Genomic DNA, 26,253 nt, shown 5'->3' with positions numbered 1-26,253 from the left:
ATGTGAAATTACAGTATGTTGGATTAAAGAGGAGTTCCACCCAGGGGGTCCAGTAAAAAAAAAAAAAAAAAAATTAAAAGTCAGCAGCTACAAATACTGCAGCTACTGACTTTTAATTGGACACTTACCTGTCCCAGGGTCCAGCGATGCGGGGGGTTTGAAGCCCCGCTCGTCTCCCCCTCCGTTCAGCGGCGCCGGCATTGCAACTGTGGGAGCCGGGCTGTGGCTTCACAGCCTGGCACCCACTGCGCATGCGCGAGTGGCGCTGCGTTTCGTGATTGGCCGCTCAGTCACCTGGGACCTGTAATGGGTCCCAGATGATTGACAGGAGGGAGGGAGCAGAGCGGAGCCCTTCCTGTGCCGAGGGGGAAGTGATGTCACCAGCCCAGGCACTGGAAGGGGCCGACTACGAGGGACCCCCTAGCAACAGGCATTTAGAGGTAAGTTAAAAAAAATATATATCCAAATTTTTTTTGTTTTTTTTAGGATTTTTCATGTATTTTTGTTTTTTTTGGGTGGAACCTCACTTTAAGTTAGTCTTAAGCCAGTGTCCTTTAAATGGCAGAGGAGAAGAAGCAAGAATCAGACCTGTCGTGTCAATCAGATGTGACCTGTCTTTTGTCTCATTTAAAAAAAAATAAAAACATGATTGTCTAGGAGAACAGGGGGAGGGGAATTGATATTAATTCCCATTATAATATAAATATAAAAAAAAAATAGCTGTGTGAATGCTTCAGCCCTTGCAAATGATTGTCTACTCCATCGAATGGTCATAATGTATTTTCCAGAAATATCATAATCCAGAAAATACCACATTATAGCCACTAGATGGAGCTGATGATCATAGGAAATACACATATTGGATACATATTGGATACATTATGGGGACTGTTTGCGATGACATTGTGAATATTGAGGTATTCATTCATTATGAGGTTTAACAGCTAAAACAGAATTGGCCCAAAGCCATTATTTAATTTCCTTTAATGCACACAGCATTGACTAAATAGCTATTTTTTTTTGTGTTTAAAAAGACTTTTGTTTTAATTCCAACATCAGAATTGTATCAATGCTTCTGTAATTGGGTTACATCTTTTTATTATGTGCATTTTACAAGTGAATTTGCCTTGAGAGCGCTGTTCTAGCAGACATTATCCACTTAGCAAGCACTTTTTTTTTTTTTTTTTCCCTGTGATGGCGAACATTGATTTTTTTTTTTGTCTTTGCATGTTCAAACCATCATTGTGTTTCACAGTGAGAGTGTTATCACTTGCTGACAAGATGGGAGATAAGGGCACCTTCCAATCTCCAGCCACTGAAGGTTCCGACTGAGATAAGCCCATTCTGATGAGACAACGGTGACACCTATGGCAGGTTAAATGTCCCAGCGCCTTTTCTTTTTACGAATCAGGGAAAGTCTCTTTCTAAAGCAGGCATATCATACTATTGGAATGGTAGTGCCTTTCTTGGTGCCCTTATCCTTCAGAGGTTTGATTTTCCAACAGCCTCCCCATGTCTGAGGAGAACCCTAAAGGCTACGTTCACCTTTTCCAGGAAATAGCCTATGCAGTCAAGAGGCCCCAGCAGGTATTAAAAAACTTCAGCTTTGTAAAATGTTCATTCATTTTATTGTCATTTTATTGTCATACCTGAAGGACATTAGGGCCCCCTTGGAGGTGTGGCTGAAAAACTCCCAATTAGCAATCCCCACGTCCTGCTTTGTTTGGAAGGATGTGAAAACCATTGGAAACATGGTAACAAAGGGGCGAGGATGCTGGTGACATTATTGATCTAATATGGCCTCATGGCCATACTTGGGCAATGTCATTGATGTAGAGTTTATTAGACATGTACAATTACAGTATCTCACAAAAGTGAGTACACCCCTCATCACTAAGCGCCGGTTCACATTAGAAGCGGCACGACTTGCAGGACGCCTCACCGAGGCGACCTGCACACGACTGCCGCGGCGACTTGCAAGACGACTTCTGTATAGAAGTCTATGCAAGTCGCCCCCAAAGTAGTACAGGAACCTTTCTTCTAAGTCGGAGTGACTTGCGTCGCTCCGATTAGAACGGTTCCATTGTACAGAACGGGAGGCGACTTGTCAGGCGGCTAGGTCGCCTGACAAGTCGCCCCCGTGTGAACCGGCTCTAAGTGATACAGTCCTGTGAAGAGTGATACAGTCCAATCCTTGTAAATCACTCCCCAAAAAAATGTGAAAGATTCAATATTCAACATACAGTATTTTACAAAAGTAAGTACACCCCTCACATTTTTGTAAATCTTTTCTTCTATCTTTTCATGTGACAACACTGAAGAAATGACACTTTGCTACAATGTAAAGTAGTGAGTGTACAGCTTGTATAACAGTGTAAATTTGCTGTCCCCTCAAAAATAACTCAACACACAGCCATTAATGTCTAAACCGCTGGCAACAAAAGTGAGTACACCCCTAAGTGAAAATGTCCAAATTGGGCCCAATTAGCCATTTTCCCTCCCCGGTGTCATGTGACTCGTTAGTGTTACAAGGTCTCAGGTGTGAATGGGGAGCAGGTGTGTTAAATTTGGTATTATCGCTCTCAATCTTTCATACTGGTCACCGGAAGTACAAAGACAAGTGTGTCTTGCCTACAGTCAAGCATGGCGGTGGGAGTGTCATGGTCTGGGGCTGCATGAGTGCTGCCAGCATTGGGGAGCTACAGTTCATTGAGGGAATGCCAGGGCTGGGCTCCTTCTCTGAGCTGACCGCTCAGCAGTCGGGTAATTGCCAGCTCCTATCTCTCCACAGTTACTCAGCTGTTGATGATATCCTGCTCGTCCGTCCAGCCTATTTAAGCCATCCAGTCCAGAGGAGCTCTGCCTTCACCTTAGTCAACATCACAGAGACGATCTCCTGCATTCCTGTTAAAAGACTTGCTTGGCTGATATCCCTTCTGGCTCCAGATCCTGCTTGCTGTTTTACTATGCTCATCACTGGCACCCTGATGTTTGGCTTGTCTGACTATCCATTCCGGTTCCTGAACTCTGGCTATGTTTTGACTATGTTTGTTCTATTTACTTTTATTATTAAACAAGTGTGATTTAACTATACTTCTGTCTCGGTCTGATTTCATGGGGAACTATTAATGCCAACGTGTATTGTGACATACTGAAGCCAAGCATGATCCCCTCCCTTTGGAGACTGGGCCGCAGGGCAGTATTCCAACATGATAACGACCCCAACACACACCTCCAAGACCACCACTGCCTTGCTAAAGAAGCTGAGGGTAAAGCTGATGGACTGGCCAAGCATGTCTCCAGACCTAAACCCTATTGAGTATCTGTGGGACATCCTCAAACAGAAGGTGGAGGAGTGCAAAGTCTCTAACATCCACCAGCTCTGTGATGTCGTCATGGAGGAGTGGAAGAGGACTCCAGTGGCAACCTGTGAAGCTCTGATGAACTCCATGCCCAAGAGGGTTAAGGCAGTGCTGGAAAATTATGGTGACCACACAAAATATTGACACTTTGGGCCGAATTTGGACATTTTCACTTAGGGGTGTACTCACTTTTGTTACTGGCGGTTTAGACATTAATGGCTGTGTGTTGAGTTATTTTTAGGGGACAGCAAATTTACACTGTTATACAATGTTATACAAGCTATATTCTTTGGGGAGACCCATAATGGAGGTAAACTCCATTTGTTGTTGCCACCGTCCTACTATGTTATATATAAAGCTAAGTACCACCCGGTACAAAAGTGACTTTAAGGGCGAACGTTTTATTTGAAGAAATACAAATATTTAGAAAAAAATAGAAAATGTAATCAATAAAAACCCTGTCATAAACAAACATGACAGTAATGCACAGAGTAATATACAATATTCATGTATAGCATATGAGCAAAACGATACAACACTTCTTTGGTAACCCAACACGTTTCGGGATATTCAAAGTAAATCCCTTCTTCAGGGGCATGGAGGAGACAATAAATTGAGGATACTCTGAAACAGAAAAGCAGAATAAAATCTAGACCTACAGAAAGAAAAAGGACAATGTCGAGCATGGAAAACATCATCATCATCAACAAGCGTGAATCCTCAAGATTTGAGAGATACCTCACAAGGGTCCCCAAAAACAAAATGAGTCCTCTTAACAAAAAAGTGTAGACGAATATGTAGCTGCACTTATTGGGGAGAACTTTCTTTCCGGGGACCCTTGTGAGGGATCTCTCAAGTCTTGAGGATTCACGCTTTTTTGGGCAACCATCTTCCCCGCCTGGATATGGGTTCCATACCCATCTGGTATCATTTCTAATCATTGAAGTTTAATATATTTTTTTCATGAAATAGCACCGGTATGTACATTCTTTATAGCCATGATGTTTTCCATGCTCAACATTGTCCTTTTTCTTTCTGTAAGTCTAGATTTTATTCTGCTTCTCTGTTTCAGAGCATCTCCAATTTATTGTCTCCTCCGTGCGACGAAGGGATTTACTTTGAATATCCCGAAACGCGCCGGATTACAGGAAAAGTGTTGTATTGTTTTGCTCATATGCTATACATTAATATTGTATATTATTCTGTGCATCACTGTCATGCTTGTTTATGACAGGGTTTTTATTGATTGTATTTTTTATTTTTTTTCTAAATGTTTGTATTTCTTCAAAAAAAAGTTTGCCCTTAAAGTCCCTTTTGTACCGGGGGGTACTTACTTTTATATATAACTGTTATACAAGCTGTACACTCACTACTTTACATTGTAGCAAAGTGTCATTTCTTCAGTGTTGTCACATGAAAAGATAGAAGAAAATATTTACAAAAATGTGAGGGGTGTACTTGTGAGATACTGTAGTTTTTGGTCCGAATATAAATTTGGAGACATTTTTGGTTATTCAGAGATTCAGATGTAAGAAATAAGAATTAATTTTGTTGAAATTCATTAAATTTCGTTTCGTATATTCGTTTTATAAATCTTCAAATTTTCGGAACAATTCGAATTGATGATCGACCGATTCAAATTCTGTGAGAAGAATAGCTGGTTGTTAAAGAGCGGGCCGGGAAGCCGATGAATCATCAGCTGTCAGCGGGCTTCCACACTGACTGCTGAAACGTAAACAAAAGAATAGCAGCAGTGAAAAATTCTGAAAAAAACAGCGTGGGGCAGGGGCGGACTGACCATTGAGCCACTCGGGCAGTGCCCGAGGGCCCTGGGCCATTAGGGGGCCCCATAAGGGTTGCCAGTCTCAGTAAAACCAGGGACAGTATGTATAAATCTGTGGTTTTTTTACATCTGTCTGTGTATACTGTGTGTACATGTATGTGTATACTGTGTGATTGTATACTGTGTGTGTGTGTATACTGTGTGGCCCCATAATCTCTGATTGCCTGGGGGCCCCATAATCTCCTATTGCCTGGGGGCCCCATGAGTTATCAGTCCGTCCCTGGCGTGGGGTTCCCCTTAAAATCCATACCAGACCCGAAGGGGGGAACCCCACTCTGTTTTTTTTTTCTGAATTTTTCATTGCTGTTATTGTTTGTTTACGTTTCAGCACGCCAAATTAAAAAAAAAAAAAAAACAGCATGGAATCCCCCCCAGGACCCATACCAGACCCTTTTCTGAGCATGCAGCCCAGCGGGCCAGGAAAGGGGGGGGGACTAATAAGCGCCCCCAACCCCCCTCCTGAACCACTGAACCATACCAGGCCACATGCCCTCAACATGGGAGGGTGCCTTGGCTCTGCCCCTTCAACCCAAAGCACCTTGTACTCATTGATTACAAATTGGATGGATTGTTCAGGTATGTCCTCACAAGAACTTACAGAGATTGACCCACTCCTGTAATACTTGGAGTGAACATCCAATGATTTTTTTTTTTTTACCCTAGCAAAGGGATAAGAGATTCTGGTGACATCATTGACCTAATATGGCCACGTGGCCATTTTTTGGTCGATTAAATTGTCCAAAGACAGCCATGTGGCCATATTAGGTCCCTGATGTCATCAGCATCCCTTATCCCTTTGTTACTATGAGTTTTCACATCCTTGCAACAAGGTAAGACGAGGGGATTGATAACATGGAGTTTTTTTTTAGCCAGGGGAAGGAATGTTGGTGACATCCTTGACCTAATTTAGTCGTATAGCCAATGACATTGTCCAATATGGATTGTAATACCTATGATACAGCGCTGCAATACCTCCAAACACGAATTATGCAGTATATAAATGTTATCGACATTTTTAATCTCTCTCTTTTTGCTCCACAACAATTTTCCTCTGTGAATCAACCCGTGCCACTCTCCTTCATCATTGTACGATCACCTGGTGTTTTAGCCTATAACAATTAGGTCAGGATGCTCCTTCCTCTTTAAGGGGATATTAAGACTTGGATGGATCCTTGCTTTTACTTTATATGTCCATACACTTCCATTGGTCTTTAGGGTGTTGTTTATAATACATGCTCTTCAAAGGTGCTCAAAATAAAAATGTACACAATCATAGCACTTTCTGTAACTATGTACGGTATATATTTGTTAAACCACAAAAAAAAAAAAAAAAGGCACTCACAGGATGATGTGCACTGATCTGGTGCATTGCAGAGATAAGGCACGCACTGTCCCCTTAAGGTGTGGATGGATTCCGATCATTACATCCACTGTGACCAAAAAGGTCTGCACTGTCCCCTTAAGGCAGGGGTCTCCAAACTTTCTGAACAAAGGGCCAGTTTACAGTCCTTCAGGCTTTAGGGGGGAGCCGGACGTTGGTGTCAGTGGGAGGAAAAATGCCCAATGGTTGGTGTCAATGGGAGGAATAGTGCCCCGTCATTGGTGTCAGTGGGAGGAATAGTGTCCCATCATTGGTGTCAGTGGAAGGAATAGTGCCCCATCATTGGTGTCAGTGGGAGGAATAGTGCCCCATCATTGGTGTCAGTGGGAGGAATAGTGCCCCATCATTGGTGTCAGTGGGAGGAATAGTGCCCAATCATTGGTAATGGGAGGAATATTACCCTATTGTCTGTGTCAGTGGGAGGAATAGTGCCACATCACTGGTGTCAGTGGGAGGAATAGAGCCCTATCATTGGTAATGGAGGGAATAGTACCCCATTGTTGGTGTCAGTGGGGGGAATAGTACCCCATCAATGGTAGTGTGAGGAATCGCACCCCATCATTGATGTAAGTGGGAGGAATAGTGTCCCATCAGTGATATCAGTGGGAGGAATAGTGCCCCATCATTGGTGTCAGTGGGAGGAATAGTGCCCCATCATTGGTAATGGGAGGAATAGTACTCCATCATTGGTGTCAGTGGGAGGAATAGTGCCCCATCATTGGTAATGGGAGGAATAGTACCCCATGGTCGGTGTCAGTGGGAGGAATAGTGCCCCATTACTGGTGTCAGTGGGAGTAATAGAGCCCCATGATTGGTAATGGGAGGAATAGTACCCCATTGTTGGTGTCAGTGGGGGGAATAGTACCCCATCAATGGTAGTGGAAGGAATCGCACACCATCGTTGATGTAAGTGGGAGGAATAGTGCCCTATCCTTGGTGTCAGTGGGAGGAATACTATGCTATACTATTCCACCTATTGACACCAACAATGGGGCAGTATTCCTCTTACTACCAATGATGGGGAAATCATTGGTAGTAAGAGGAATACTGCCCCATTGTTGGTGTCAATAGGTGGAATAGTATCCCATTGTTGGTGTCAGTGGGAATACTAGTACCCCATCATTGGTGTCAGTGGGAGTACTAGTACCCCATCATTGGTGTCAGTGGGAGGAGTATTGCCCTATTGTTGGTGTCAATTGGAGATATAGTGTCTTGTATCAGTGAGAGGAACACTGCCCTGAGGGCCAGATAAAGGTAAGCAAAAGGGTCGCATCCGGCCCTCGGGCCACAGTTTAGAGACCACTGCCATAAGGTGCGAATAGGCTCCACTCACTGTATACACTGATCAAACTCCCTTCCACCAGACTTCCAGTAACTATATTCTTATTTCACCAGCTCCACCCCCACTACGTGTTACGCCACCATTACGGGACTTCATCAGAGGGTTTTTAGTGTTTGTAACACAAAATAATGGTGACACTGATGGAATTTGTATTTTTGGTTGTGCGAGAGTTGTTTGTATTGGACTATGTCCAATATGGTCATGTGGCCAAATTTATGCCCATGATGTCGCCAACATCCCCACCCCTTTAGTTATCATGTGACAGGTATGGGCCAAACTGCGGTCCAGTCTGAGTTGAGCCTGAACCTTAGCTCATCCCTAATGGTAAACTTCCCTTGCCAAAGTTAGCTGACTGCAGGTAGACCTCCATTCTGTGAAACATAATAAACATACTTGCCGGGAAGGCAAACAATCCAATCTTTTTTTGTCTTTTTTTTCTTTGTTGTTGACAGATTGAAAACTCAAGTAATTAAAAAGCACAAATATATGAACAGGTGATCTCTTTCTGCCAAGATGATTTTAATGACGAAAGCTCTGTGGGCTTTAATTTCCGCAGGCAGGTCAAGTCCTGTTCTGCAGAAGGAAAATTAAAAGTATTATCTGTGTGATCGCGACCAGCTTGATCAAAAGATTCGATTTTGTATCTGCAAGATTAAAAGAATTAAAAAAAAAAAAAAAAAAGGCGATAAGCTGACCGTGCCATTCCAAACTCGAAAAAGTAAGAAAGGTTTGCGGCGGCCTCGGTTAACGCTTGCATTTATAATCAGTTGATTGATTCTTACCTCGGCTGTGGCGGATTCCCTGCTGCCGCACTGAGTTCCCCCTACAATTTAGCCCTCATGGTGTAAGTCTTATGAGAGCTTTCTTTTCCCTCTCCACTCCTTAATTATATGCTTGCGTTGATTCCTTTCCAGAGTGCCTTTTTTTTTTTTTGTGGGACTTTTTGTTTTTTGAAATGTCGATGCGACGTGGAACTTGTGAAGTATCAATTAGTGCCGCGCCAAAGGTCTGCAGGACAAAGTAACGCAGGCTGTGTTTAGCTAATGACTTGAATTTAACGTGTCTGGTTGGATCATGGCAGAAAATTATTTTTTTTTTGTGTGGATCAGCATGGAGATTGTAACATTTGTTGTCAGAGCTGTAAAAGAACTCGTATATATTATAGCCCTGGTGCCCAAGCTGCACCCCCTCGGGACCAGGGCTGGGACACGGGGTGGGCAGAAAGGACGGCTGTGGTATCATGTAAGGTGGGGAGGCACATTATGGATAGTCCGCTACAAAAAAATGACAGGAGTAGTGACAGCAGCACCACTAATCCTGTCAGCTTAGCACAGGAAGTGACCAGCCAAATCTGGAGAGCAGAAGACCTGGGATGAGGTGCGAGCTGTGCTCTCTCTCTCCCCTCCTGCTCCTCCTCCCACCATTTGCGTAAGGAAGAGGGAATTGTGAGGAAGATTTGTTCTAGTGGGGATGCTTGGGGGGGATTTGTACAAGGAGGGGGGGATTTGATGGTATTTGTGCTGGGGGGGAGGCATTTTTGATCTTAGGAAAATTGTGTGTGGGGGGGGGGGATTGGGGGAATTGTGCTAGGAAGGGGTATGGGGGGGGGGGGGTTATGCTCAGAAGGAAAATTTTGGGGATGGAAGAATTTGTGCTGAAGGGGAGGATTTGTGTTGGGGGGAGGGGCATCTTTGGTCATAAGAAAATTTGAGGGGGGGGGGGGGTTTGAGGGATAGAGGATTTTAGGTAATTTGGGGGTGGGGAATTTTTGTTAGATTTGGAGAGAGAAAGACGATATGAGCTGAGAGGGGGGATGGGGGCAAAGATTTGTGCTTGGATTGGGAATTTCAGCAGGGGGGGGATTTGCAAGGGGAGGAGGGGGACTTGGTGAGAATTATGCTTAGGGGGTAAGATTAGTGCTTGATTTTTTGGAGAAGGGAATTTTGCTAACACATATTCCTCATACATCTTGGGGGGGGGCACAGTTTGGCATCTTTGCCCTGGGCGCTAGGTGACCTTGTCCTGCCACTGCTCGGGGGGCCTTTGGCACTTGTTGTGTGGTACCCAGAGCTCCATTAGACAGTAGTCTTACCTTCGTGCCTACTCAGGCCAGTAAAGGAGAGATATTTTTACAGTGACTAAGTTGTTAGCACTTCCACCTGGCAGCACCAAGGTCATTGGTTCCCAACCACAACATTACCTGCCTGGAGTTTGCACTGATTTGATCTGCCACTAGTAGTAGGTAGGTGGCTCAGTGGGGAGCAAGGAAGGGATCACTTCCAGTGATTTGAACCCAACTTGGGTGGTGATGATGGACCCCCTTGTAGACTTGGGCTGCTACATTTTTGATACAACAATGTAATTTCAGCAATAGATTTTTGGGGAAGGAGGGAGGAGCACCTGGTGGCCAGAATAATGCAACTCTTGATGCAGAATACATTTTTATGTAAATATTAAACATAAAAATGGATCCAACATGTTTCGGGAGATATGCCCCCCCTCCTTCTTCAGGGCTGTTAATGCATGCTTATGGAAGGGAGTGGTTCCTAAATTATGCTGGCTTGCAGAGGCAGAAAGGTCCAGATAGATGTTGCAGCAGTTGCATTGCAGGGGGGGGACCCTGAGGATGAAGCAGCATTTTTTTTTGTTTTGGGGACCAGAAGACAAGATCATCAGTCACAGGGGTCACCTCTGCAGTTTTTATTTTTTGCGCTATAAACAAAAAAAAGACCGACAATTTTGAAAAAAAAAAAACAATATTTTTTACTTTTTGCTATAATAAATATCCAAAAAAAACCCCCAAAACATTTCTTCATCAGTTTAGGCCAATATGTATTCTTCTACATATTGTTGTTAAAAAAAGATAACAATAAGCGTATATTGACTGGTTTGCGCAAAAGTTATAGCGTCTACAAAATAGGGGATATATTTATAGCATTTTTATTATGAATTTTTTTTTTACTAATAATGGCGGTGATTTTTTTGTGGGACTATGACATTGCGGTGGGCAGGTTAGACACTTTTGACATTTTTTTGGGACCAGTGATATAATTACAGTGATCAGAGCTAAAATAGCCACTGATTACTGTATAAATTACATTGGCAGGGAAGGGGTTAAAACTAGGGGGCGATCAAGGGGTTAAGTGTTCCCTAGGGAGGTGTTTCTAACTGTGGGGGGAGGGGACTGACTGGGAGTAGAGAGAGATCACTGTTCCTGATCACTAGGAACAGACGATCTCTCTCTACTCCCCTGACAAAATGGGGATCTGTTTGCTTACATTGACAGATCCCAGTGGTTCTCTGTGGAGCGATCATGGGTGGTCGGCGGACATCGCGGTCTCAGGCCAAGCGTATAGGCTCCGGCGACGTGCCGGTGGTGAGTGTGCGCCTGCTATACCCTTTACTGCAATTCGTGCAGCCGAGCCAACCTGCTGCAGTAGGACTGCGGCGGCTGGTCGGCAAGCGGTTAAAGTGGTTGTAAACCCTGAACTACCACTTTAACCTACAGGTAAGCCTATAAGTCGGTGGGAATAAACAATACCCCGACTTTGGTGGCAGTGGGAGGAATTGTGCCCCATCGTTGGTGTCATCGGGAGGAATTGTGCCCCATCTTTTGTGTCATCGAGCCCAATTGTTGGTCACATTGGGAGAAATTATGCTCCTTCGTTGGTGTTGGTGGGGGGAATTTTGCCCCATCATTGGTGTCATTTTGTCCAGTTGTTGGTGTCATTGGGAGGAATTGTGCCCAATCGTTGGTGTCATTGGGCCCAATTGTTGGTGTCATTGGGAGAAATTATGCTCCTTCGTTGGTGTCATTTTGCCCAGTTGTTGGTGTCATTGGGAGGAATTATGCCCAATCGTTGGTGTCATTGAGCCCAATTGTTGGTGTCATTGGGAGAAATTATGCTCCTTCGTTGGTGTTGGTGGGGGGGATTTTGCCCCATCATTGGTGTCATTTTGCCCAGTTGTTGGTGTCATTGGGAGGAATTGTGCCCAATCGTTGGTGTCATTGGGCCCAATTGTTAACAGGGGTTTGGTCGGCTAATTATCTGCAAATTGTGCCACATCCTAGATTAAGAATTTAAACAGAGATAATTCCCTTAGTGGACTTTAAAGGCACATATGAAAAAATGTGTAGGAAAGTATGTTAAGTAGACAACAATTTATTAATTACATAAAGCTCTCATAAAGACATCAAACAAATGACATAAATAAAAAAGGAATGCGATTACACATATTTATAGCTATTGATACCAATACCCTTGCACCCAACGCGTTTCGGAGTTGTTTTAGCCTCCTTCTTCAGGGGTGGTTGTAAGCTTTAACAAAGATTTCTATATAGGAAATAGTATATACAACATAGACATAATAAATACATGTGTATATCAAGCCATAAATATATAGGTGCAATATTATATTCATTTAGTTTACACTTACATTGGTATATATAAATATTGGCTGCGCATTCCAGAAAGGGTGTTGACACATAATTGTTGGTGTCATTAGGAGGAATTAAGCCCAATCGTTGGTGTCATTGGGCCCAATTGTTGGTGTCATTGGGAGAAATTATGCTCCTTCGTTGGTGTTGGTGGGGGGATTTTGCCCCATCATTGGTGTCATTTTGCCCAGTTGTTGGTATCATTGGAAGGAATTGTGCCCAATCGTTGGTGTCATTGGGCCCAATTGTTGGTCTCATTGGTGAGCGTGCACCTGCTATACCCTTTACGGCAATTCGTGCAGCCGAGCCAACCTGCTACAGTATGACTGCGGCGGCTGGTCGGTAAGCGGTTAAAGTGGTTGCAAACCCTGAACTACCACTTTAACCTACAGGTAAGCCTATAAGTCAGTGGGAATAAACAATACCCCAACTTTGGTGGCAGTGGGAGGAATTGTGCCCCATTTTTTGCGTCATTTTGCCCAATTGTTGGTGTCATTGGGAGGAATTGTGCTCCTTTATTGGTGTCAGTGGGAGGAGTTGTGTCCCATCACTTGTGTCATTTTGCCCCATTGTTGGTGTAATTGGAAGGAATTGAGCCCTATTGTTGGAATCAGTGGACGAAATAGTGCCCCAAGGGCCTGATAAAAGCAAGCAAAGGGCCACATCTGGCCCTTGGGCTGCAGTTTGGAGACCACAGGGGTAAACCATAAAATCTACTTGGATTTCTTTATCATTTGGTCTGGTGCTCCTTCCATTGATGCAGGTTTTTTTCTTCTGCTACCCTGGAGAAGCAGAAGACTGATGAGCTCATCTCACTGCTCTTTCCTCCTATCATGTCCCTTGCACTGTAGCACACCAGATTGGCTTCTTGTGCTGCTCCTCCCCCTGCCAATCTGGGCTTTGCTGTACAGAGACTGCAAGAGCCCATTAACACGTCACCTTCAGGTACTCACACTGCGCATATTTCCAAAAATGACCCATGCGCTTCACATAAGCGGGTTCTCCATCTTTCTCCTTGTGAAATAATTATTTGCAAGTTTTCATGTTCCTCGGTTCCAGCTAAGTGACAATTGTTTCTGTAGAAACATGGATGTCGCCCTTGGGACTTTGAATGAGGTGTGCACAATTGGCCGATAAAATTGACAAATGTAAATACAGTAAAGTATATATTAGTCACACATGAAAAAGTAAAATACAAAGGCAAAGCCGATACAATATTTCACATAGTTAAAGATTGCATTGCATTTAAAGTACATGAGTATAGATAACGTCTATAACACCCGACGCGTTTCGCTCTTCAGGGGTGGATGCATGCGGGATATATATGGAAATTAATAATCAAAAAGTAATGTAACACATAAATAAATGGTAAGAGGGGCCTCACAGAAAAAAGAGAGACCCCATACTCACCAATCAGCAAAGCCGAGGTGCCTGTGGCTATGTTCACTGAGGATGGCAGCAATATCTGCACGGGAAGGGAGCTGATAAGGCCAAGGAAAAAATGTGTGCAATACTGCAGATATGTGAAAAGGGATGTCAGTAAAGGCAATAAGAAGCTGTTCCATGTGAAGTAAAACAGTGTATTAAAAAAATAATAAAAAATAAAAATATAAAAAATAAAAAATGACAGCCACGTGTTCTCTCCCATTGAAATGCCCGCAGGGGCTCCAGAAGGCTCCGCCCCCAATGCTATGTATGAGGTGGCAGGACATGCTGTCGCTGGAACGCCAACCGCCAAATGGGGGTACGCATGCGTGGGCTACCCCCCAGCCATCCTAGATGATAGACCATGCCCATACACATTGACGCTGCTGACGCGAACGTCATGCGATGGGCATGGAAACACGGCGCCGATGTGGATGTGCCGGTGGCCCCCCCGCCCGTCCCAAGGGGCTGGGGGGGGGGGGGCAGCAGGAGGTATAAATAAGCTCCCCACACAAGCGGGCCACCGCCGCCAGCCGTGGGGAACAGAAAAAAGCCAAGGCATGACATGAACCAGGAACAATTGTTTCTGTGAAGCCATTTTCTTCCCCTCCAGTATTTTATTTAAACTTTTCCATTATGTGTTTTGTGCCGCTGATATTAGGAAACTTTTGTATCAGAGAGAAAAATGTAATTTACAATGGATTTGTTGAAATGGTGAGAGAAATCAATGTTCAGCTTGGAGGACAGTTTTTGTTGTAATAAAAGGACTAAGGGAGTGCGATCTGCAACATTTATTAGGTTTGTTAGATGAGGAATGGATAATCAATAACTCGCAGCCTCGCTTAGCAATCATTGAAGTGATTATTTGTTGCTTGTTTGGACGTTATCTTTACTTAAAGGGAAACTTTACCGGAATTCAGAGATTGTGAAATATTACATAGACACGTGCAATTCCTTTCGGGCCGAAATACAAATTCAGACAAAATTTTGGTTACATCCAAATCTCCGAAATGAAATAGTAATGAATGATCCCATCACAAGCATGTTTGTGTATCCTATTCTATTCTGTTTAATAAAAAAATATTGTACTACAATTACAATGGGCTCCATTCACAAAGTGGTATCTTACCACATCCGAGTATGAGGTAAGATACCGCATAGCATTTTTCAAAAAGTTTTTTTAGCATTCACTAAAAAATAACGCTACTAAAATACAGCGTGAGTTATTTTATGAAGTCTTGCGGTATTTTAGTAGTGAAAGCCAGCGGTAATTTACCACAGGCTGTCGCTAGCTGGTTGTTAAGGAGCGGGCGGTCGCCAGCGTCCTTAACAACCGATGAGTCATCAGCCTTACAGCAGGTTTTGCCGCTGACAGCTGAATGTAAAAAAAAAAAAATGCAGGTAATAAAAATTAAGAAAAACAAAAGCGCAGTGGGGTCCCCCCCCCCGGCAAAAGATGTCACAAGGGGGTGGGGGTCACCCAATGATGTCACCGGGTGGCCCACCCCTTAGCTATTTAAGAAATGTCAGATGGCGGAGCTGGCAGACAGCGGGAGCCTTCTGAGTGAGCAGACCTTTTTCTTTTTTTCTGGGTCGGCGGTGGCGACGGGCGTCATGATTGACGATGGATCTACACCGGGGGGACATTTTTTTTTAAAACTTATTTTTGTAATAAAGGACTTATCTAAATCTGTCTAATGTCTTTTTTTACACTACACATTTCTTTTTGGATGAATGAGTAGAGGTACTATGTACCCCTACTCATTCACATGGGGGGGGGCATGATCTGGGGTCCCCCTTGTTAAAGGGGGCTTCCAGATTCCGATAAGCCCCCCGCCCACAGACCCCCACAAGCACCCAAGGCCCCTCCACATGAGGACAAGGTGCTTTGGGGGAGGCAATGCTCCTCCTGCCGCAAACCACCTCCCCATGTTGAGGGCTTGTGGCCTGGTATGGTTCAGGAGAGGCAGGGCACTCGCTCGTCCCCTCCCTTTCCTAACCTGTCAGACTGCATGCTCGGATAAGGGTCTGGTATGGATTGGGGGGGGGGGGGGCATGCCACTTTTTTAAAATTTTGGTATGGGGGTTCCCCTTAAAATCCATACCAGACCCCAAGGGCCTGGCAAGTATAGGGGAGGGACCCCATGCCGTTTTTTTCCTAATATTTATTGCCAGCATGTTTTTTTTTTTTTTTAATTCAGCTGATGACTTATCGGTTGTTAAAGTTATACTAAAGTTTAATTTTCTTTTAGGTAAAAATAACAAACATGTTATACTTACCTCCTCAGTGCAGTTGGTTTTGCATAGAGCAGCCCTGAGACTCCTCTTCTCGGTTCCCACTTGGGTGCCTCTGGCCCCTCCCTCCTGTTGAGTGCCCCCACAGCAAGCAGCTTGTTATGGGGGCACCCGAGTCAAGCCACAGCTCTGTGTGTCCATTCAGACATGAAGCCGTGGCCCGGCCCCCTTTCGCTCCTCATTGGCTAACTGACTTTGATTGACAGCAGCAGGAGCCAATGGCACTACGCTGCTCTCTCAGCCAATGAGGAGGGCAGTCTCGGGCAGCCGGGACACTCCTGCCACAATGGTGGATCTAGATAGGCTCAGGTAAGTATTAGAGGGGCTGAGGGAGGCTGCTAGAATGCATAAGATAAAAAAAACCTTCTTGACTTTCACGCCTGTTTTATCCAGAATTTACCAAGCGTTTATGCGGTAAATGCAGCATTAAGCAGTAGTTAATTGACATTTTCAGGATCGCATGCGGTATTTTGGGAAAACACCTAAATACCGCATGCGATCTGCTTCTGTGAATGGAGCCCAATATTACTTGTGTGGTAATTGTATATACTACAGTGAGGGAAAAAAGTATTTGATCCCCTGCTGATTTTGTACATTTGCCCACTGACCAAGAAATGATCAGTCTATAATTTTATTGGTCGGTTTATTTTAACGGTGAGAGACAGAATAACAACAAAAATATTCAGAAAAACGCATTTCAAAAAAGTTACAAATTGATTTGCATTTAACTGAGAAATAAGTATTTGACCCCTTCGCAAAACATGACTTAGTACTTGGTGGAGAAACCCTTGTCAATCACAGAGGTCAGACGTTTCTTGTAATTGGCCACCAGGTTGGCACACATCTCAGGAGGGATTTTGTCCTCGTTGCAGATCTTTTCCAAGTCATTAAGGTTTCGAGGCTGACGTTTGGTAACTCGAACCTTCAGCTTCCTCCACATATTTTCTATGGGATTAATGTCTGGAGACTAGCTAGGCCACTCCAGGACCTTAATGTGCTTCTTCTTGAGCCACTCCTTTGTTGTCTTGGCCGTGTGTTTTGGGTCATTGTCATGCTGGAATACCCATCCACGACCCATTTTGAATGCCCTGGCCGAGGGACCCAAGATTTGACGGTACATGGCCCCGTCCATCATCCCTTTGATGCGGTGAAGTTGTCCTGTCCCCTTAGCAGAGAAACACCCCCAAAGCATAATGTTTCCACCTCCATATTTGATGGTGGTGATGGTGTTCTTGGGGTCATAGGCAGCATTCCTCCTCCTTCAAACACAGCGAGTTGAGTTGATGCCAAAGAGCTCGATTTTGGTCTCATCTGACCACAACACTTTCACCCAGTTCTCCTCTTAATCATTCAGATGTTAATTAGCAAACTTCAGATGGACCTGTATATGTGCTTTCTTGAGCAGGGGGGCCTTGTGGGCACTGCAGGATTTCAGTCCTTTATGGCGTAGTGTGTTACCAATTGTTTTCTCGGTGACTATGGTCCCACCTGCCGTGAGATCATTGACAAGATTCTCCTGTGTAGTTCTGGGCTGATTCCTCACCGTTCTCATGATCATTGAAACTCCACGAGGTGAGATCTTGTATGGAGCCCCAGACCGAGGGAGATTGACAGTTTATTTTGTGTTTCTTCCATTCGCGAATAATCCCACCAACTGTTGTCACATCTCACCAAGCTGCTTTGCCGATGGTCTTGTAGCCCATTCCAGCCTTGTGTAGGTCTACAATATTGTCCCCGACATCCTTGGACAGCTCTTTGGTCTTGGTCATGGTAGAGAGATTGGAATCTGATTTGCTTCTGTGGACAGGTGTCTTTTATACAGGTAACAAGCTGAGATTAGGAGCACCCCCTTAAAGAGAGTGCTCCAAATCTCAGCTCGCTACCTGTAAAGAAGACACCTGGGGGCCAGAAATCTTGCTGACTGATAGGGGATCAAATACTTATTTCACTCATTAAAATGCAAATCAATTTATAACTTTTTTGAAATGTGTTTTTCTGGATATTTTTTGTTGTTATTCTGTCTCTCACTGTTAAAATAAATCGACCATTAAAATTATAGACTGATAATTTTTTTCGTGGGCAAACGTATAAAACCAACAGGGGGTCAAATACTTTTTCCCCTCGCTGTATATGATTTATTTTTATTTGCTTTTTTTTATGCACAAAAGTGAAGTTACCTTTTAAGTCAAGGCTACACTCAAAGCCCCATGGTTTTTTCTTGTACTTCATTATTATACCATACTGTATATACTGTATATATATATATATATATATATATATATATATATATATATATATATATATATATTCAGCTGATGTGCTAATAGGATCCCAGTTGAAATGTGAAACAGAAATGAGCACAACACTAAAATAGTGCTAATCGACTGCAGTGACACACAACGAATACAGCGATCGTTTCTCTGTAATTGATTAGCACTGTTTTTTCGGTGTTCTTGCTGCTGTGATCTTTTTTGTTTTCACATTTTTCTGGTGGTGATCTCATTAGCACAGAAGCTGATACATTGTTGCGGTATAAAAGATTTGCACTATACATACAGATACATGGAGGTTTCTTTTCAACATCACGCGTGTGACTTCCTACTGAGCCTTGTGTATGAGAAGTCTCTGTTCTCCATATAAACCCGTCATTATTTTCTTACTGCATTGTTCACAGCAAACAATTAGCTTTTATTTTCACTCCCTGAGTTCCCCATAGTGATAGGTTAATACATTTTCATTCTCTTACTGTGTTTTCCATAGTAACCGATGATCATTTCCCTTTAACCACTTGCCCTCCGGAAGATTTACCCCCCCATGACATGACCAGGTCATTTTTTGCGATACGGCACTTTAACTGACAATTGCGCGGCCGTGCGACGCTGTACCCAAATAAAATTTGCTTTTTTTTCCTCACAAATAGAGCTTTCTTATGGTGGTATTCGATCACCTCTGCGTTTTTTTTTTTTTTTTTTTGCGCTATAACCAAAAAAAGAGCGTCAATTTTGAAAAAAAATAATATATTCTTTACTTTCTTCTATAAAACATATCCAATAAATTTTTTTTTTAAATGTCTTCATAAATTCAAGCCAATATGTATTCTGCTACATATTTTTGGTAAAAAAAAAATCACAATAACTGTTAGTTTGTGCAAAAGTTATAGCATCTACAAAGTATGGGATGTTTTTATTTGTTTATTTATACTAGTAATGGCAGTGATCAGCGACTTATAGCGGGACTGCAATATTGCGGCGGACAATCTGACACTAGCTGACACTTTTGACCGTTTATGGGAACCAGTGACACTAATACAGTGATCAGTGCTAAAAAATATGCACTGCCACTGCACTAATGACACTGGCTGGGAAGGGGTTAAACGTCTAAGATGATCAAAGGGTTAACTGTGTGCCTAGCCAGTGTTTGTGTGTACTATATGTGCTGCTTTTACTAGGGGAAGAGATGGATTTTATTCTCTGAAACCCCATCCCCTCCCCCATTGTCAGAACAGCAATCTGCCTTGTTTAAATAGGCAGAGCTTAGTGTCTCTGCCGGACGATCGGTGGGTGTCGGCGGATATCCATTGCCCGGCATCTGTAGATCGGCTTCTGCTGTGAGTAATCACAGCAAAAGTGAGCCAACGGCGGTGTGCGTGTGTGCCCCCTAGGCGGAAGTGCAGAATCGTGTGTACAAATATATATATATATATATATATATATATATACTCGATTCTGCACAGGAGGGCCGCCCTATACCAGTATATTTTCTATGGGGCGGTCCTAAAGCAGTTAAAGCAATATTAATCCTGCAGCCAAAAAATGTAATATATTGCAGCTTACCAATCATTAGATGTGCTGGCTGCATTAAAAGCAGCCCCATTTTTTTTAGTTATTCCCAGGTGAAAGCCTAATCAGAGGGGTCTGTTTTCACCTGGTGATCTGACCAGTAACACACCTCCTGTATTAGAGCGCCCCAACTTTGGAAGAAAGAGCATAGGGGCCACATCAGACAGCAGCATTGGTAATCTGGGGGGAGCGGAGTGTTAGATGTCCTTGCAGATTTAAAGAATATGGGGAATATATTTTTGCTGGTTACAGGGGGCGTATTGTTGCTGAGGAGGCATCTATTTTTGCTGGAGGATTTATTGTTTCTGGCTGCAGGGGATCTATTACTGCTGGGAAGGGGGGCTAATTTATCTGGGGGGATATATTGTTGCTGGCTTCAGGGGGTCTATTGTTACTGGAAGGAATCTATTGTTGATGGGGGAGGGGTCTATTGTTGCTGGGGAGGCATCTATTTGTAGTGCTACCCCCGGAGGTATAGCATCTTGTCCAACCATCTAATGTATTCATACAGGTGTTCGCCTTGGCATTGAAGGGCATGCTCGAATTGATAAATCAGGTTGGCTGCTTTCTCTGTCCGCCCAAACTCCTCTTGCAACATAGCGGGAGGTCCCATGGTCTGATCTTATGTCAATCACCCATACTTTCCTGTCAAGGGCCAATTTCTTCACTGCTTGACTGATCTAGTCTTCAGACCAAGTCTCCCCAGGGAGCTCGATCACCACGCTCGACTCTAAAGGGGGCGCCTTCTTCGCCACACCACTGGATTGCAGTGGCAGGGTCCATCCTGGTGGTTGCAGGGATGCTGTCTCGGGGAGGTTGATTGCAGAGAACGGGAATATCCCGGACGAGTCCCCACGTGTAGCGCTCCCCGGAGGATCCGCTTAAGTATATTTGGTTCTGTACTCTGCCTCTCAACCCCAAGAAGAGTCCCAACCCCTCTGGCACACCTAATATGCAGTATTAGTGCAAAACACAGCAGTAGAAAAGAAACACAACTGTGGTAAACCAGAAGGTATGTTTACTGATAAGATAAAGGCATTTAAAGGTGAGAAACATGAACTTACAGAAATACTCCAGGTGAAAGTTCACTGGTGGTAAAACAGTAATAGCAGTGAATAATGTCAGGTAATCAACTATAAGGAACAATTAGGTATTGGCAGCCCTTATGTAAACATATGTGGCCTATGTGAACAGGCAGAAGAAAGGTAGAGGACTGACACTTGTTCCCAGACTACTCCTTTCTGTCTCCTCAGCCCACAGGCCACTAACATCAAAACAACTGACAAAACATTCAGCAAACTGTTGTGTTTAAATAGGCTGGCTCCTTTAAGCAGAGTTCCAGATAAATGAGAGCAGACCCCTTATGGTAAAAACACTAGTCACTTGTGGAGATGAGAGAATAAAAAGGGGTTAATAGTAACTCTGTTGAATCTGGCAAATCTTCAGCTAGCACTTAAAGACTAGTAGAAATGATCCTGGAGGGTGGAGCAGAGCAAATTTAGCTGGTATGTTGTTAACCAATAGAGGATGCAGATTCTTTCCTGTATTGCCTAAACACAAGTGGTCATCGTATATGTTGGCTCAATGGTGTTGTATCCAGTAGGACTACAGATTCCAGGGATGTGAGTGAAAGCACAGGTGTCTGCATACAGTGTCTATGGAATCACATGAACTTGCATCCAGTAGCACTACAAGTGTCAGAAATGTGAACAAAGACAATGGTGTCTGTATGCAGTGTCTATAGGACTAAATGGGCAGGTGCCCGCTCACCAACAGTGTAACTGAAGTTGCTGGTAGCGATGCAGATGGTGGCGGTTCTTTCAGGATCTCCCTCTGGGTCCTGGCTCAGGGAATGGCGCCTGACCTCCGCCCCCCCATGCCGCGGCCTACCTGGATCTGAAGTGCAGGTAGCATGGAAGGTTCAGGAACAGCCTCCAGACCGCTGCGGATAGGAAGCGATGCTGCCCGCAGATGTCCTTCTGGATGCCGCTTGATAAATTTCTCCTATGCAGGCCGTGACTTGGCCTCAACTCCCACTGGCATAGAGTTCCTGATGGCAGATCCAGGCCGGAGTCCCAAGAGAGCGATCTAGGCCTCAACCGGCCTCTTTATATCCTCTCCAGTCTGTTCTTCTCTCACAGCAATCTGGTGGTTGTAGTTCAGGCCAGTCCTGCTAGAATTGAAACCCCAGCATTCTGAACTACACATCCCACGATGCTTTGCTCTGTTCTAGGCTCTGTCTTTAGAAAAATGAAAAACATAGTGTCCAGGCCAACACTAGAGGGAGACAGCGCCACATCAACAGCACTGCAAACTGTCCCTGAATTGCAGGCAACAACAGTCAGCTCCTGGCTACATATTTTTGCTGGTGGATCTATTGTTGCTGGTTGTAGAGGGTCTATTGTTATTGGGGGGGAATCCATTGCTGCTGGGGAAGGGGTCTATTGTTGCTGGGGAGGGATCTATTCTTGTTGGTTGCAAGGGGTCTATTCTTATTGAGGAGGGGGTATTTTTGTTATGGGATCTATTGTTGCTGGGGGGATCTATTGTTGCTGGGGAGGAATCCATTTTTTTGGTGAGGGGGGTCTATTGTTGCTGGCTGCAGGGGTTCTATTGTCCCTGGGGAGGGGGTCTATTTTTTGGGGGAGTCTATTATTGCTGGCTGCAGGGGGTCTATTGTTGCTGGGGAGGGGGGCCTTTTTGCTGGGGGTTTCTATTGTTGCTGAGGATCCATCTATTTTTGCTGGGGGATCTATCATTGCTGGCTGCATGGGATCTATTGTTATTGGAGGGGGGTCTATTTATGCTGGGGGTTCTGTTGCTGCTGGCTGCATAGGGTCTGTTGTTGCTGGGGAGGGGAGTATAATGTTCTCGGCTAAAGGGGGTCTATTGTTGCTGGGGAGGGGACTATTTTTGTTGGGGAATCTATAGTTGCTGGCTGCAGGGGGGGTCTATTGTTGCTGGGGATGGGTCTATTTTTGCTGGGGGGGGATCTATTGTTGCTGGGGAGGGGGGTCTATTTTTTTCTGGGGATCTATTGTTGCTGGGAAGGGGTTCATTTTTCTGGGGGATCTATTGTCGCTGGCTGCAGGACATCTATTTTTGCTGGGGGGGGGGGGGAATCTATTATTGCTGGCTGCAGGGGAGTCTATTGTTGTTGGGGAGGGGGTCTATTTTGCTGGGGGATTTATTATTGCTGAGGATCCATCTATTTTTGCTGCGGGATCTATCATTGCTGGCTGCATGGGATCTATCGTTGTTGGAGAGGGGTCTATCCATGCTGGTGGTTTATTTTGTTGCTGGCTGCATAGGGTCAGTTGTTGCTGGGAAGGGGTCTATTTTTGCTGGGGAGTCTAATGTTGCTGGCTGCAGGTGGTCTATTGTTGCTGGGGAGGGGACTATTTTTGCTGAGGGATCTATTGTTGCTGGCTGCATGGGGTCTAGTCTTGCTGGGGATGGGTCTATTTTTGCTAGGGGGGGGGGTTATCTATTGTTGCTGGCTGTAGGGGGTCAATTGATGCTGGGGATGGGTCTATTTTTGCTGGGGAGGGATCTATTGTTGCTGGAGAGGGGGTCTATTTTTTCTGGGGATCTATTGTTGCTGGCTGCAGGGCATCTATTGTTGCTGGGGAGGGGTCTATTTTTGCTGGGGGGGGGGGTCTAATGTTGCTGGCTGCAGGGGATCTATTTTTCTAAAATGGGCAGTACTGGGAGGTGGGTAGGGGGTGGAATCAAGGGACAGTGCCCGGTGGTAGGTAGGGGGCGGAGACATGGGATGACCCCAAAGTGAGGAGTACCTGTACAGCCCCTGTAGGGGTAAGTGTTACGGCTACAATCCTCCAAATGTAATAATTCGCCTGAAAGAGAATTTTTTTTTTCTCACCAAACCTGTGCCATATAGGCCGGAGTGTGAAGATCTGGGGGCCATCATTGCCGTCGTTGTCTAGCTGAGCACGCTGATATCCACGCGGCGTCCCGCTCGGCTTTGTACGGAATTTCTGAATTAAATAACTAGGTCAGGAATAGGTTTCATTTGCGGCTGACAAATCTAGGTTTCCCCATATTTTTTTCTCCCGGCATAATGCATTTACCAGACAGAAATAGCTGGAGGTTTGCAGCCGGCCCAGGACTCTGGCTTTTGCTCTTCCATCCGAATCTGGGTCACCTGTCAAAAAGACACAATAAGACCTTCAATTAGTATTTCCAGAGGATGAAAATGCAGAGAGAACGTCTTCCACCGAGTGCTCGTGTTTTACTATACGTGGCTGTAGTGAGGCACGGGTGCGTGATTCAGACGCTGCGATTAAACCGCGCCAAAGTGCCGCCATTATCTACTGGATGCCGGGAGGAGATATCCAGTGACAACAGCAATCTTTATTTATAAAGGGGCTTCACAGACAATCATTGAAAGCTGAACTGCTTTACCATTGCTGTCTACAGTTCCACGAAAAAGTATTCATACCCCTTGACATTTTCCACATTTTGTCATGTTACAACCAAAAATGTAAATGTATTTTATTGGGATTTTATGCGATAGACCAACACAAAGTGGCACATAATTGTGAAGTGGGAGGAAAATGATAAATGGTTTTCAACATTTTTTACAAATAAATATATGAAAAGTGTGGGGGGTGCATTTGTATTCAGCCCCCTTTATTCTGATACCCCTAACTAAAATCTAGTGGAACCAATTGCCTTCAGAAGTCACCTAATTAGTAAATAGAATCCCCCTGTCTGTCATTTAATCTCAGTATAAATACAGCTGCTCTGTGAAGCCCTCAGAGGTTTGTTAGAGAACCTTGGTGAACAAACAGCACCGTGAAGGCCAAGGAACACACCAGACAGGTCAGGGATAAAGTTGTGGAGAAGTTTAAAGCAGGATTAGGGTATAAAACAAAATATCCCAAGCTTTGAAGATCTCACGGAGCTCTGTTCAATCCATCATCGGAAAATGGAAAGAGTATGGCACAACTGCAAACCTACCAAGACATGGCCGTCCACCTAAACTGACTGGCCAGGCAAGGAGAGCATTCATCAGAGAAGAGCCAAGAGGTCCATGGTAACTCTGGAGGAGCTGCAGAGATCCACAGCTCAGGTGGGAGAATCTGTCCACAGGACAACTATTAGTCGTGTTCTCCACAAATCTGCCCTTTATGGAAGAGTGACAAGAAGAAAGACATTGGTGAAAGAAAGTCATAAGAAGTCCTGTTTGTAGTTTGTGAGAAGCCATGTGGGGGACACAGCAAACATGTGGAAGAAGGTGCTCTGGTCAGATGAGACCAAAATGTAATTTTTTGGCCTTAAAGCAAAACTTCACAATAATATGCCACTTTGTGTTGGTCTATCACATAAAATCCAAATAAAATAGATTTACGTTTTTAGTTGTAACATGACAACATTTCAAGGGGTATGAATACTTTTTCAAGGCACTGTATGCAGCCAGCTCTCTATAGCAGTGGTTCCTAAACACAGTCAAGCCTCAGCGCTCGCTCCGTCTCACATCCCATGGTACAATAGCAATTTTCAAAGCGATGCTGCTCTCCTTGAGCGGGGGGGGAAACTGCAAAGCATGACCTGTGAAGGACTTAAACCCCCAGTCCCCTTAACCACCTCCTTAGACATACTCAAAACCCCTCCAATTCTCCCCACAAAAGACGTGACAAGGTGCTGGAGTAAATGGCCTTGACGGCCTTTTATTAACAAAATATAAAAATAAATAAATAACTTTTTAAATAACTTTTTAATAATAAACTTTCTCAGTACTTATTAGGGTCTTGGAGGGGAACCCACCCACAGGTCACTGCAAAAACTTCGTGAAAGACGTTTTGGTCTCCAGTCGCAAACCCCAGACTGTGAGACAGTAAACAACCTTCCCCAGTGACCTAACTTTACCCCTTCCTGGTTAACACCTCGTAACCGGAAGGTACATAACAAAGCCCATATTACATATGGGTACCGACCATGTAAAAACACCATAACATGAATCTCCTCCTCCTCACAGACCCAAACCACTGCCCAAGCTGACTCCATAGTCTCCTGTTTAACATAAGCACACAAGGGAATGTGGGTGGGAATCTTTTCCCCGTCGCTCTCCACTGACGTCACTTCCCCCTTCTTCCTCCTAATCCTCTCAGTAACATCCTACTCTGCTACTGCCACTCCCCCTTTTTCTTAAAGGGGAAACAGCGTACGACAGCGTGACTGTGCAGTCCGCACATGTCATACTGTCCCTGCGCTGATCCCCTGCAGTCCTCTGCTCCGGGACCTCCTCTAACAAGAAAGAAACAAAGGAGGGGGCCCAAACGCCTAGTGCATTACCTCCAACACC

Source organism: Aquarana catesbeiana, linkage group LG13 (genome assembly GCF_042186555.1).
Source record: "Aquarana catesbeiana isolate 2022-GZ linkage group LG13, ASM4218655v1, whole genome shotgun sequence".
In the NCBI taxonomy this organism is placed as follows: Eukaryota; Metazoa; Chordata; class Amphibia; order Anura; family Ranidae; genus Aquarana; species Aquarana catesbeiana.
Note: the sequence above shows the minus strand (reverse complement) of the source record.